We start from the raw sequence: 14,692 nt of genomic DNA, 5'->3' as shown, positions 1-14,692 counted from the left end.
GGAAGGATGTGGTTCACCAAGAATCATTTTCCAAATTCATCCCAATTGCTCAATTAATTATCGTTTAGCTTCAACATGAGGAAACAGTTTCTACCTTCTGCAGCAGGTCTATTTTTAGTGAAGCATCAATTTTTCTCTATTTTGTTATCCCTCACTGTTAGTCCTGCCCACACAACAAATCTGGCATTGATCGTTTGTGGTAGACAAATATTTTTGGCTTAGTCTATGAAAGAGGCATGAGGAAGGGTGTAGAGAAAAAGGAGATTTAATAACCAGAGAGAGTATCATTATAAATCAGAATTCATATGGAGAAAGCAAAGCTAACAAAAAAAAAAGGGGGGGAGGAGGGGGAAGAAACGTATTATTAGTAAGTGTTTGTGAATATGTATTTCTGAATATAAAACTACAAAATGACAAGCATCCCTCAGCTTCTGCAAGTGCAAATTCAGATTAGCAAATTCAAGCCCATATGAAGGAAGGCTTCAGTGTTGGATAGTATTCCTGGTGTTTCAAAAACAGCCCTGCCTGCTGCCCAAGACCATCCCTTCCCATCAAACTATGGACCTCACTAAACAGAGGAGGCCAGACCAACAGATCATTTTGTAGGCACTTCATATCCTCACAAGAATTTCTAACTCTGAACAGCTGTCAGATCTGAAATCTCACCTCTGTGTTAGCTGCTTTCCTGCCTGACTGAAATGAAAACAGGTACTAGGGGCACTAACATGACCTAGATACAAGATATGCAAGAAAGTACTGCTCTGAGTGATAATCCTGTGACTTGCAAGAGAAAAAGGAGCAGGACAAAAGGAAACATCCTCCTTGTCTACATTCATCCACCTTATAATGGTACTAACACCTGAAGTTATTTGAAGTGAATGGCTTTAAGGCACAGTCCATCTCTACATGTTATGTGCAAGCTTTGTCACCCTAAATGGGTGACACCTGGCACCATGCAGCTCCAGCTCCAGCCATCTCCCAACGAAAGTCTTTCAGAAACTGTCATGCATGGTCTCAGACCCTAATTCCAGGTCCTGTCCCTCACCCAGCTCATCTGACCAGACCCGTTTTCCTTAAAGAAGGTCTGAAGCTGAATCCAGAGCTGGGCTAGATGTAAGTGATGAAGCAGCATAAACTGTTCCACACCACAGTGCCTCTGTTCCATCATCAGAATTTAATCGCAGAATGATAGAATTGTGCAGGTTGGAAAAGACCTGTAAAATCATTGACTGGAAACTTGGTCCAAAGTCCTACATTGGTGAGCTCAGCCTGCTTTATACAAGCCCATCCACACTACTAGCTCTCTTCTGTGGGCTGTTAAGAGTTTAAGAGCCTTGGAGCACCTTGAGCATACTGCTTTTCTTAAACCCCAGCCTGTGAGAAGCAAGGGGCCTCTCAAAATTATGCAAGCCAAAGAAAGCCTGAAACTTGACAACTGTAGTTTATTGGACACAGGACAGCAGGAAGCAGACTCAGCTTTGGCTGAAAAATCTGGCTGAAATATCATTAAAGCTAGAGGTCCTGTTATAGACTGAAGAATCCATAGCAGAGTAGGAGGCAAACAGAGAGGCACCAGGAAAGGCAGAAGTGACAAAGGAGGAGTGCAAACTATTCATAAACTGGTTACTGCTGTGTGCATACATGCCTAACACTTTTATCCCTCAGTCACTATTTTGATCCATGCTAGCCCAGGATATGATCTCCAGCCATGGTGTGTGAATGAAAGGAAAGTAATCCTCATTTGATCTGGAAATCTCATATTCCCAACTCCAACTGCTGCTCTGGGACTGCTGAAAGAAACAATGTCTCCCAGACAGGCCAGGTGTTTAAATAGCTTGGACTGGAATTTACTGCCCTGAGCCACAGTTTAGCAGTCGGTAAACTTGGACATCTGCCAGTGCCCTAGACTATTAATCATTCCTGTAATTCCATCAGCATTTTTGTCATCTTTTTTATGGAAAATGGAGGAGCTTGAACCAGACAGATAAACGATAGAAACTAAATCTCAGAGATGCCCATGATCAGTCCAAACACACCAGCTGTCTACAGCTATGAGTGTGTCCAGCCCTTCAAATGAGGCAGGGAAGCTAAACCCTGTGGCAAGAGATTTATCTTAGTGATCAGGTCCAAAAGAGTTTTCAGGAAAGGAACACGGTTTGGGAGGCAAATTAGTAACCCAGAACAGCTTCCAGGACTGCTGTCAGTAGCTAGGAGGAGCAGGAAAGGAAGGTTATTAGGTTCCACCTAGAAGTCTGCCCTAGAGCCCCAGGCCAAATGCTGCTGCCTACCATCCACTCCTGTAGGTGTGGCCAAACCCACTGGTATCACTGTGCCCTCGCCAACTCTGTGCAAGGTTCATGGGCACTGCTGGAGTCCTCTCCCATCATCCTCCTCTTTGCATCATCAAACAACAAACCCCAAGATAATACTGGCACTTTTTTTTTTCTGGATTCCCATGTTCCCAAGTCAGTAAATATCAATTCAGCTGGGTTTTTTTGGTTGGTTTTGGCTTTAAGCAGAAAAATCTGACCTGTCAGGGATTCTGCAAAGAAGAGCTGAAGCTAATGGAAAGTAAGAGCAGAGAACTGTCCCATGCAGAGGACAAACCAGCCTTCACAGTGCAAAGGGAACATATGTTGTTTAAGGGAGGTTGCTCAGAAGCCTTCTATTGAGTTTTCAGTTATGGTCTCCCTAGATCACCTCAGGTATGTTATCAGTTCCTCTTTGGTCCTATTTTTCCTCATCTGTGAAACAAAAGTAGCAAAATATATTCTTTTTCCAGATCTCTTTTTTTTCTGGCCAGATACTGTAATCTGAAGTTCAGGTCTGGTCGTGGTCCTAGTTAAGACTAGAGGCCATGAGCTCACAGAAGAGCTGAGTTTAACTCAAGCTGCTTAAGAGACCAGGAAGACCAACAGTGATGCCTTCCCATGTTCAGATTTGCATTTGTCTTGGTCCCAAGGAGCAGCACCTATGCAGATACCTCCGTTCCCACTGTGCAAACACTCTCAGAAGGAGGGTAACTTTCTGGAAATGCTCTCCCTCCATTTCAGCAGAGCAGAGGCTTTAGTCTTTGCTTCCTCCACAAGCACCACACCTAAAATATAAATCATATTTCAGAAGGGGGGGGATTTTTTTGTTGTTTTTTTTTCCCCCACCCATTTTAACCTTTCACTAGGGTGTGGAAAGTGAATAATTCCAACTGAGCATTCCTTACTTAACAAATTTACAGTTGGCTGCTTAATTAGGAATTTAATAAATGTGACTTAATTATCTCTTAATTAGATTGCTTTATTAATGCCCATGGCCATAACCCCTTAAGGCTCTCAATTTTGTTAAATCTCAAAAGCTAGGCTGAGTCAACACTTGAATAAACAGCTGCCAATAAAATACCTTGTGCTGCCAGAGGTGGCATTTGAATTTTACTAGATTATTCCCTTCCCAGGCTGAACTCTGTACCTTCCCATAGTGCCAGCTAATCTCTGCTCTCAGAGGTTCCTTTTTTTGTGTGAGATGCAAAGTGGAGAATAGACCCCTTTTGACACAGCTCACAGCAAGCACAGTTTTAAAAATCTTACTGGCCACGCCATACTCCAGCTGGACTAATTGGAGTTCCCTTTACTTAATTCAATTTTCACCAGGAACTAGTTTTCTCCACTTCTGAAGAGCTGTTGTGTAATGCTGCCATATACTGTTAAGACCTGTCAACGTGACAGATTTTTGGCATCTTCTTAGGTACCTGAAGTACCTATAAAATGTTCCTTGGCCATCTAGCACTCCTATTACTATTAATATTAGATGAGAAGCACATATGGACAGCTCTCATTTCTATTCTCAAATGGCTTTTTTCTGTTGTAAGCAACTTCAACCTTTTCAGGTGGAATTTTGTCCTTCTGGTTTTTCCCAGAAAACATTTTGGAAAGTTTGGTTCAGCTGTTTTTTAGTTTTAAGGAAGTGAGTAGGCGGGGGTAAATACAACTCTTGCCATGATTTAGGAGTTAAAATAAATATTCTGTCACCTTGTCTTGAGCAATCCAGCACTTCACCAAGAAAAGAGAACCTTAAAGTTGGTTCAGAAATGGACTTGTCAGTTTTCCAGTGAAAACACATCTCAAATTAGTTAGCCCTTGAATGCTACAAAATACCTTTTCAGAGCCTATTCTTCAAGTCAAATGAAGGCAATTTAAAGGAAGTGTTGCATCCAACATCTGAAGAAGATGATGCTGAAGAAAAATCTCTTCCTGATATTTGTTTGAAAAAGTAAAAAAGCAAGAAAAACCCACTTGTAATTCAGAACAGAGTATATCAGAAGAAGCAGCTGAATCAGTACACCACAGATGATACAGCAACCCCTGGGGAACAAACACCTGATGAAGTGACACCTCAAACAGGGCCTGTAGCTGACAGAACAGCAGCTTGAAGACACAAGTTCAACACAAGACTCTTATGCAGCCAGCAGAAGGACAGGGGACACCAGACTATGAAAAGTCCCCTTCTTTTGCCATGGCTACCCACATCCCAGGGAAGGCTAGAAATAGATCTTATGAAAATCCATGGGTTTTAGGACCTTGTACTCAGCAGACCACCTCTGGTTCTTTGAAGGCATGCTGAGTCTTGGTACCATGTTTTGTTTCCTGCAATTTGAAATACCCATGCAAAACAACATTGTAAACATTTTCTCCTGGCCTGGCAATAAATGAAGGCATGTTTCCTGGCAGGCAGTTCCAAACCACCCTGAGTGGTCTGCTCAGCTTTACAGCCAACGAGGACTGCTGCAGTGCAGCACACTGAGGAAATGTCCTGAACAGTTTTGTTTGGAGTTGACAACCCTGACAGTGAGCCGATGCCTCATGGAAAGTTTCAAAGTAAACTGACACTACCTCTAGAGCAGAACAGCTTTTGTTTCCTTCCCCCCTTACCATGGATCCTTCTTGTGTTAAAACAGCAGAAACTGTATTGTCAGGGATGGAAAGCAGGAAACGGGAAACCAGAAGTCCAGCCACTTCTTTTGACTTCACCACTCTTCACCTCTACTTCCCTAAATTAGCTGCCACTTCTCTGCATTCACTCTCTTTTGTCCCCCAAAGATGTCTAGTCTGCACAGAGCACAGGCTCTTTAAGCCATGGGCAGCATCTCAATTATGTATGCTTCCAGCCTAAAGCAATGCGGAGCATGACTAAAATACTTTAAATAATTAAACTTCAAATAATAAACCCTACATTGTATAGGAGGGGCTGGTCAGCTTTACTTACTTTTATGTGCTTGAAGAGTAAATACTTTGTCGCACATTCTTGTACCAGCTAATCCGCAAAGAGCAACATTAAGAAAGGGTCTCTTACTCTTCTGTCCCCAAATCTAAAATACCTCTGGCCTTTTTGTGACAGCCACAGAAGGATGGAGAATGGACCCCACCAGTAAGGTGTTTTAGAGTATGAGCAGCAAGGCTGGCTCTTGCCATTTGAATTCACTTATCACCCATTTTCAGGCACCTGCACTAGAGAAAGCCATCAGTGCCACTAACACAACATGTTGAAAGACTGTAGAGCCTAAGTGACTCTACGGCCCTGGCTCCAACCCACCAAGCCAGTGGGGTCATCTCCTTTGGCTTCAAGTAGCCTCCATTCTCTGTATCATGACACAGCTTACTGGTGACAATTTCAGGCATACCTAAACCTCCTAGACTGGGAACAATGTCAAGCATCACATCCTGGCAAATGTGCCATCAGGAAGGGAGGTTCACCAATGCATTTGGTCATTCTGCGCTCTGTCTGGGATGAACAAGGTGCAGCCACTTGCCTCTCCGTGCTCTCACCCATCCCACAGCTGCTGCTTTGCCAGCTGTTTGAGATCATGCCTCCAGCCAGTCTCACAAGCAAGAGAACCTGGTGCTCTTCATCAGCCTGTCCATGCAAGGCCCACTCTTCCTTAACAGGCAGCCAAAGTTCAACAGACAGGGTACTTAATATCAAACTTCAAGGACCTATCTCCTCTTCCTCCTGCTCTGTACTTCTACTGTAGATTGCTGAACATTCCCCTTTTCTGCCCTCCCTGACTCTGGTGAATGCAGCTATGAGAGACACAGAGCAAGAACAGCTGGCCCAAAAGCAAGCAGAAGCAGCCCCTCAGCTCATTTTCATTTCTCCTAGCCCCTTCTCTTCTGAGCCAAGAAGAGAAAGCCTGCCCTGACACTAAAGCTAGAAAACAAGTGACCTCCCTTCTGCTGCCTGCACACACAGATCACCCAAAAAGCAGTGACAAGGACAGGCAGTAGCTATGGCCCCACATGGGCCAGGCCACCGGCATACACACAGGGAAGAGGAAGTTGTTACCAGTCTCCATAACACAAAACAGCTGCTGCTTGGCTAGGGCAGTCACTGCTCACCCCTGCTAGGGGCTGAGCAGCAGCTGTGCTGGGGAAACCTTCTGCTTTAGCTTGTGGTCCAGATCCAATGAACAAGGAGGCACTTCAGGAGGTCCCAATGAAATCAGCACTCAAAGTCTTCATTTGCCCAAGCTGTTTCAGCAAATCAGCTCAGAGACTTTACTAGCATGGCCTTTCTCTGAAGACACCCCTTTCCCTCCAGGTTCTGCTGGCTCAAATAGGTGATGCTGCAGCACATCCCCATTAAGTGACAGCTGTAGCTAAAATGTATTGGCCAGGCATACTGAAAACCTTGGAGAAAAAAAAAAAAGAGGCCATCTCAGCCTTCCAGTGACCTGCCTTGGCACCTCAGCCCCACCTCGACTTGCAGCACAGGTTGCCCCATCTGTCCCACACCCTTGCCCAGCTCCAGTAGTGCAATTCAAAGCCAGCTGTTAAAGACAAGGCTCTCCTGTGAAGCCTACGTAAGCGCACAATGAGAGGGATCTGCACTGAAAAAACCCTTCAACAAGGCTGCTATAGCTAGGGGATAAACAAAAGAACAAGGTGAGATGACTTAAAATCCACCTTCCCTAGAGGTACTCTTGTCTCCTACCCGGTGACTCTTTACCCATTAGGAGCACAAGAAACTTGCAAAAGGACCCATGCCAGCACTCACGTGATCTCCTCTCTCCCAGGGTACATAGGTGTCCCAAGCCGAAATGTTGCACAGAAAATCAGAGGCTAACATTATCTGTGTAAATATTATAGCAGTCGGTTAATAATCCAGGCTGCATCCCCAACCAACCCACGCAGTATCACAAGGCAGGCAGGTCAGCTCCAGCCCAGGTAATTAAAGAGCACATTGCGATTAAAACTGTCCCTGCTTGCTTTGCTTTGGGGTTTAGACTTGCTCCACAATGCAGCTGCTTTTAGTGCAGGTTTATTATTAGTCTCATCTATATTATGACATCCTCAGCTCACTGGAATGATCAGGGAACCCATGGAGAAAGAACAAACAGATACCACATGGCATTTGTGGCCCTGAGAAAGGTACGCTGTCATTTGTTAAGTGGACCTTAGATTTAATTAGCAATGCTAAAGGGGGATTTGTGGTGTAATAAATCTCAGAATAAGAATTAGCCTCCCTGTCGCACCTTGCTGGTCACTTTTGGCAGGAAATGGCAAGACATGAAGGAATACTAAACCTCACAGTTCTGGGCTGGAACCAGATTCAGAGATGTGGAAGAGGCATCTCACATATGTCTTCTTTTTTCACAGCACAGGTGAAAAGAGCAGTGACATCTGTATGGGCAATGTGTGAACTATATACACTTCAAAGCTGTTGTGGGACAACAGTTCCTAGACCAACACATGCCCACATGAACACACACATGTTGTGGGGCGGATAGAGCAGCCACAGTGGGCATCCACACACAGCACTGGGGACATGAGGCAATCCCACCTTGCTGCTGCCGTGCTCTCTCCTCAGTGAGAGGCATCAGAAGAGCTTTAAAGCTAAGTTAGGAAAAGGGCATGGTAATGTAGCAAACTTTTACACAGTCTTGTGGCCAGGAATTGTCTCCATGACCCTGCTACACGATCTGCTAAGCCCAGTATTTTCTGCTAGCAATTTGAGTCAATGGGGTGACAACATCTCTTCAGCACAAACATCACATACCTCAAAGAATGTTTCTATTCTGGCTTTTAATTCCCTCTGCAGACAGTTCTGTACAAATGCATGCAAAGGTATACTTCTCCTTCATCTGGCCAGCAATCCTGTACACCCAGAAGCATGAAGACTAAGCCCAGTCCAGTTAAGGAAGGACTGTTCTTCATGGGAATGTCTAGTCTTCCTTAACCTTTAGCATGCACACAGTTCGCATCATTTATTACTTCTTCACAGCAGAGTTCTCAAGTCATCCTTTTCATCCCCTGGATTTTTCCTGTGCTACATTAGCCTGCAAGGATTTGAAGTCCTGTAGAGCTGCTACTCCTTCCCTTGGGAGATCATTACACAGTTTGACAGCTCTCACTAACATTTTCCAGAATTTCCCGCTGTCTAACAAAACTGCAAACATTCAACAAAAAGTACACTCTACCAAGCCTCGCACATGCTGATGGCAGAACCAAGGTTCACAGCAGGAAAAAACCACATGGGTTGTCCCAGAGCAAGCCATGTGCATCTGCTGCTCACGTGGGGCCTTCCATCCCTTTCAGCCACTGCTCCCCTTCCTGCTTTAGTCCATATGGATGTGATTTTCAATGGGTGAGATCATCTTTTGAAAAAGTTTTATGTTTGGCTACAAAAGACCCCAAGACTGTGTGATTCAGGAGAGGCATGGAGACCATGTTCATGAGGCTCACCATTTCCTTCAAAATGGGATGCTCTCTGCATGTGACAAATTGCTGGGGTATGAGAATGCTCTTTTCTGTAGAAGAGTCTCTCTACTTCTTGCAAACTGAAGTAGGATGAAAAGCATAAAACTTTCCACAGAAATTCCCAAGGCAGTTCTGGATCACAGGAACCTCTGTGATATGCTGGGGACTTCAACCCCAGCTAGGGACCAAGCCTTGGGGAAAGTTCCAGTGAAAATTGACCTGCTCCAGCGTGCCATTACCAGAGATGCTCATGGTTTTCTTTAGCCCAATACTACTTCAGTCTAAATATTGAAGACATGTAGGTATATGTAAAAATCAATAAATCAGAAGAAAAGCCAAAAACACTGGCCTTCTAACAACACCTGGCTCTTACAACACCTCTGCAATACACCTTGACCCAGCAATCAGGAGAATGAGATAGGAGAGTTGGCTCTTATCCTACAGATCAGATGGCCTTTCTGCCTGGAACCTGTACACATGGGCTTGTAGCATACAGTGTTGCTGCTGATCTCTCACTGCTGGGAATACTCACCAGGATGCATGCAGGAGGAATCAGTTTGGAGCCATCTTCTACCAGCAACAGGTGCCCATTACTGAGTTGGTCAGGAGTACACAGCACATTCACCCAGACAAGACATCTCTTCCATTTACCCTGTGTACCTTGAACAGCCATATTAGCACATACCTACATATGAGGCTTTACCTAGTTCTGATAAAAGTCATCAGCAAGGATTTCAGCTGCTCCCTGACAGAACTGCCCTGTGCACCAATATCAGCAAAGCTCCCTCCCTGAGCAAACTCTCTTTTCTGGCACTTTGCAGGCTCATCTGCTCGCTGGCATCACCTGGATCACACAAGGTGCCACACCATACAATTGCCTGATACCACAAGGATGCAGGACCACCTGTCAGCCACTGCATACCTTCCCATTCCCCTACTGCAGTAAGTCATGTTCCCAAAAGCATGGGAATTTCTGCCCCATGGTACAGTTTACATTAATTAATAATTCAGCTGCTGCCTTCAGCTTAACTGTATTAACCAAGTATGAGCAAAGTTGTTCAGAAAAATGCCTATAGTGGGTGTGGCACCTAGAGAAATCACAACATAACACTGGGATTTTAAGTATTTTTGAAAATTCTCACTTTTTAATCTGCAACAGTTGCTGTAATCTCAAGACCTGAGAGCAGAATGATTAATTTGACTCTAGAATTTGGTTAAATCTGGATTATATTTTTAAATATTATTTTTTTTAACTAGCCATGAATAGTCACTTCTAAATGTGAGCATTTTCCAGCTGAATAAATCCCTCCTCCTTTCTTCTCCATTCCTTAGTGTTATAAGAGTTATGGGGAAGATGTAACAGTATTTACACTCACAAGCTTTGGCTATGTCATCTTCATGCAGTAAAGAACAGGAACAACTTGCAAAAGTCCGTGACTTGCAAATCAGTGTAATTAATTTCACCTGTCTGAGCATGAAAGGGTTAAAATATTTAGCCACTTTTCATGAAGACAAGGTATTTGTTTGCTTTTTCAAACATTGTACAATCCAGTCCAAACAGCTTTAGTCTTTTTAATTGGGACCAGCAGGATGTTGGGCAAGTTCTCCGTGCTTGCAAAGGACCTCTCCTTCAAACATACTTCGTAATCCAAACATAACTTCAGCCAAAGCAAAAGTTGAACATCACCCAGGCCTAACCAGGAAGCCCCAGATCAGGCGGAGACTCTTTTTCACAGATCCTTTGGGGTTTCCCTGCCAGGGGGAGGCTGAACAGGCAAGCCCTTCTGGAGCCCCGCAGCACAACCTGCTGGCTTTTCTCAGCCAAGGCAGGACTGCTCTAAATACATCATCCAGTGCAGCAGCAGCACAGAAAGACAAGATCCAAGGACACGAAACTACAAAGACATTGAGCCAATATGCAGAAGAGCAAAGACCAGCTTTCCCCACAATAACCAGCAAGACCAAAAAGCCAAAGCAATCCCTAACCCTGAACTACTTAGGTCTTCTAGCAGGGAGGAATCAATACAGCTCCAGGCTTTGCGTTCTTTAGCCTGGTTTCTTCTAGAAAAGCACACTTACAAACCGATACTTTGGGCAAGATGAAAGCATTTGCTTTTGAACGGGCCAGCTTCAGCCAAGCACAACAAAGGAAATTAAGTTTCATGAGACTTAGAGGCCATGGAAAGGAGAAAATTGGAGTTGCCCAGGTCTAGGAGGTGTTGCAATATAAACTTGCTGTCGCAGTTTAACCCCAACTGGCAACTAAGTAACAAAGCAGCAATCGCACAACAACTAAATTATCAGTGTTATCAACAATTTTCTCACACTAAATCCGAAACACAGCAGTGGAGGAGATACTAAGAAGAAAGTTAACTCTTCCCCAGCTGAAACAAGGACACTTCCCTTACTGCATGCCAGAGAACCCACAGTGGAAAAAGTCCTTAGGAACGTTTTAGTAGAGCAATGCTCAGGTTTCCTTTTGTGATGCCAAAAATGAGCAGCCACCAGACAAATCCAGAGAAACAACCTCTGTGATACCTCCGTTTCCAGACTTTCCTGGGCATTTTCCAACTACATGGATTAGCTGTTTTAAAGGTCATGCTTAAGAGTTCTGCATATGTTCTTTAATTCTCTGGACATCACATGTCATTGCAAACTCGTATTTGCAGTTGAAAAGTTCTTCATTCCTACCATTCCTTTAAATGTTTTAATATTCCATTATTTCCTTTCTTCTCTTTTGTCTAGAGCAACATACTTCTAATACAGGTAATTAAATAAGAGGGAGGTGACATTCAGAATTAATCTAATCTAAATGTAATTCCAGGATATTCCTGTTTTATTGAGAAAGAGGCCATGCAACAGGTTGAAACCCAACATGCATCAGGTATGCTATGCTTCACAGCAGCAGAATAATTGTTCTTGGCAGTTCCTTGGCAGACATCTTCTAGAGAACTTGGTAGGACCCTATCTATTGTTATATGGTGAATTCTGCAAGCAAAATTCTAAAGGTGTTGCATTTTCTCCCTTAACATACTCGCTATTAACTATTGCAATACTGCACCATGAGATGCAGCAGATGTGCCACCATATGAGGCCTCAAAAGCGAAACAAGTGAAGCCATTCCAGGAGGCTGGTTTTAGCCTAGACAGAAACCATGAGTTGGGGGCCAACAACAAAGTGTATGTTTGCTGCTGGTGACCTCCAGCTTGATGAGTTAGCAGAGAAGAAATCCTAATTGCTTTAGACTTGCATATCAAGTCACCAATACAGAAGAGACCTTTAGAAAACTGCACATGCAACCCACCTTCCACAGTCCCACTGCTCTCCTTTTTCAATGCTTACAAAGTAGCTAGACAAAAAAACAGAGCCACCAAAGCTGCCAAATCTTTACAGCTGGGTTTCAATGTACAAGCTAGAAAACACGCCTTGACTTTCAGAGGCCAGGCTCCAGCCCAGGTTTTGGGATTTTTAATGTCTAAACTGAGCTAGTATGAGACAAAACCATTGAGACACAAAGAAAAACCTACTTCACATTTCTCCAGCTTAAACTGCACTTTGATCACTATTGAGATAGGACAAGGGGTAATGGATTTAAACTAACAGATGGTAGATCGAGACTAAAAATAAGGAAGAATTTTTTTATGATGAGGTGGTGAAACACTTGAGCAGGCTGTCCAGGGAGGTGGCAGACGCCACATCACTGAAAACATTCAAGATCAGGTTGGATGGGGCTCTGAGCAACCTGATCTAGTTGAAGATGTCCCTGCTCATTGCAGGGGGCTTGGATCAGATGACTTTTAAAGTTCCCTTCAAACCCAAATCATTCCATGATTCTACAGCAAACAAAGATCTCCACCTTGTGTGCAGAAACATTCTGAGCTAACACTCATTCTGGTGCTCAGCCTAACACTAAAAACTCAGTTTCTGCTAAGAAAGTAATTCACACTTGGAAGTGCAGTAACTCAAATAAGAACAAAAAAGACAGGCTGTGCTAGTATCTGATGAGGATACCTGGATGTAAACATACCAGAGCTGTGGGAACTGCATCAAGATTCTGAGTACTCACCTTCCTGTAAGAACCTGCTAAGAAGCCACAAAGATTTTTATAGAGGTGGTTTCACTTAGCCATGATGTAGTCGTAATATTCTCACTGTGTCCATGAGAAACTCCCTAAGACTCTTGTAAATAGAGTTGTAACCCAATTCCAACTCTTGTAATTATATCATCCCCACTTAAATTATCCCTGAAGGGTTTTATTTGTTTTTAATAAACCAATCTTCAAAAGTATCTGTTTTCAGAACAGAAAAAGTCAAGAGTTTTTTTTTTAAGTAATGTTACTTTTCTCTCCCTTCCCTTCCTACTCTCTCCAACAAATCAGTACAGGAGTCTAATATCTCTTCAAAGAGGAGAATAAAAATCAGTGCAACTTCACAGACTTCCACTCCACAGAATCTGGTGTCCAACTTTGGGTCTACAAACAGGTCCACAGAGACCAAAAGAAAGCAAGCCACAGTGAGTGCAAAGTTCATTCAGAAAATTCCCCATATCTAGGATAAGCAATTATAAGTCTGATGATCATTTCTGTTGTGGAAATGGCTCAGGCAATTTAGAAAAAGAATACTGCAGAGCACTAGCAGAACAACTGCAACACTGACCCCTTATGCAGGAAGGCACTTCCTAAAGGCAGGAATTCACTTACACAGACAGGGATAAACTAAAAGGACAATAAATTAAGATCCACTACTTTCTGGATTTACCCTGTCAAAATGCATGGATTTATCCAAGACACCTAAATGAGGAGGAAAAGAAGTGAGCTGAATCTGAGGTAACGCTCACCTCCTTACTTGGGAGATGGCAGGGAGCCGAGGAGACAGCTCTTATCTTAGTTATCTGGAGCAGAGCTCAAAGACCACATGCTTAGGTTTGTGGTTAGTGACTCACCTGCAATTAAGGCAAAACCTGAGATCCCTATGTAAAGATAAATCTCTGGACTTTGTGGTTGTAGAGCAGCATCTGCCAGACATCTGCTAACAGCTCAAAACAGTTGTGCTGAGAGGTGAACAGTCCCAAGCATCTCAACAGGGTGCAACTTCCCAGTTGTGCTAGGGGATGTTCCCAGCACCTTGTTCCATTGATGCAATACACAAATGGCTCCTGAAAAATGGAAGAAATCAGAGGTGGGATCCCTTCTGCTCAGGGCAAACCAATTAATAATAATCTTAAAATACAATACAATTGAGATCCTCAAACATTTTTTCCCCCTTCAGGAAACATGGTGTGAATTTTGTGGCTTATACTTCAAGCTTTCCAAGCAGATGTGGTCCACACGGAAGCACTGCAAAATGCAACCTGATGCTGACAACCAAGTCATCTCACTTCCAAAGCAATCTCTTTGCTCAACATACTCTACTTGCCGAAGTTTTGACCTCAATATTTGAGTTGGGTAAGATTCAGGAAACTCTCTCCAGCCTATTTTGTTCAAACAATGCCTTGGCTCTGTTGCTGCTTGTGTTATCTGCATTTATTTTCATAGCACTTCCAGCTGATGATGAAGTTGTCTACAAAGTTACCTCTTCTAGGGTAAAGATTCTCTCCAAATTCTAAACAGTCGAAGAATTTGAATAAATAATGAAACCAAAACTCAGCAGCTCAGATTCTGAGGTTTACTTATTATCACCCTCACTCAAGATTACATGTAAGCAGGATTAAAGAAGAGCCAACAAATTCAAAGCAAGAGAGAAGGTATCAATATGGTTAAAAAAACAAGAACAGACCTTGAACCATAATTTTGCTACCAGTATGTATGTGTCATTCAAGACACATTAATCACTGAAGAATACTTGCCTAAAAATCAAGTGTTTTCTACTCATTCTTTCAAATGTTGATCTTGGGAGGAAAGTTGCAACTGCACGTGCAATAAAGTTTCCAAAATACTAAGAACTCTGTGC

The sequence above is a fragment of the Chiroxiphia lanceolata genome, chromosome 6 (assembly GCF_009829145.1).
Source record: "Chiroxiphia lanceolata isolate bChiLan1 chromosome 6, bChiLan1.pri, whole genome shotgun sequence".
In the NCBI taxonomy this organism is placed as follows: Eukaryota; Metazoa; Chordata; class Aves; order Passeriformes; family Pipridae; genus Chiroxiphia; species Chiroxiphia lanceolata.
The sequence above is the reverse complement of the archived record's forward strand: the minus strand, read 5'-3'. Positions refer to the sequence as shown.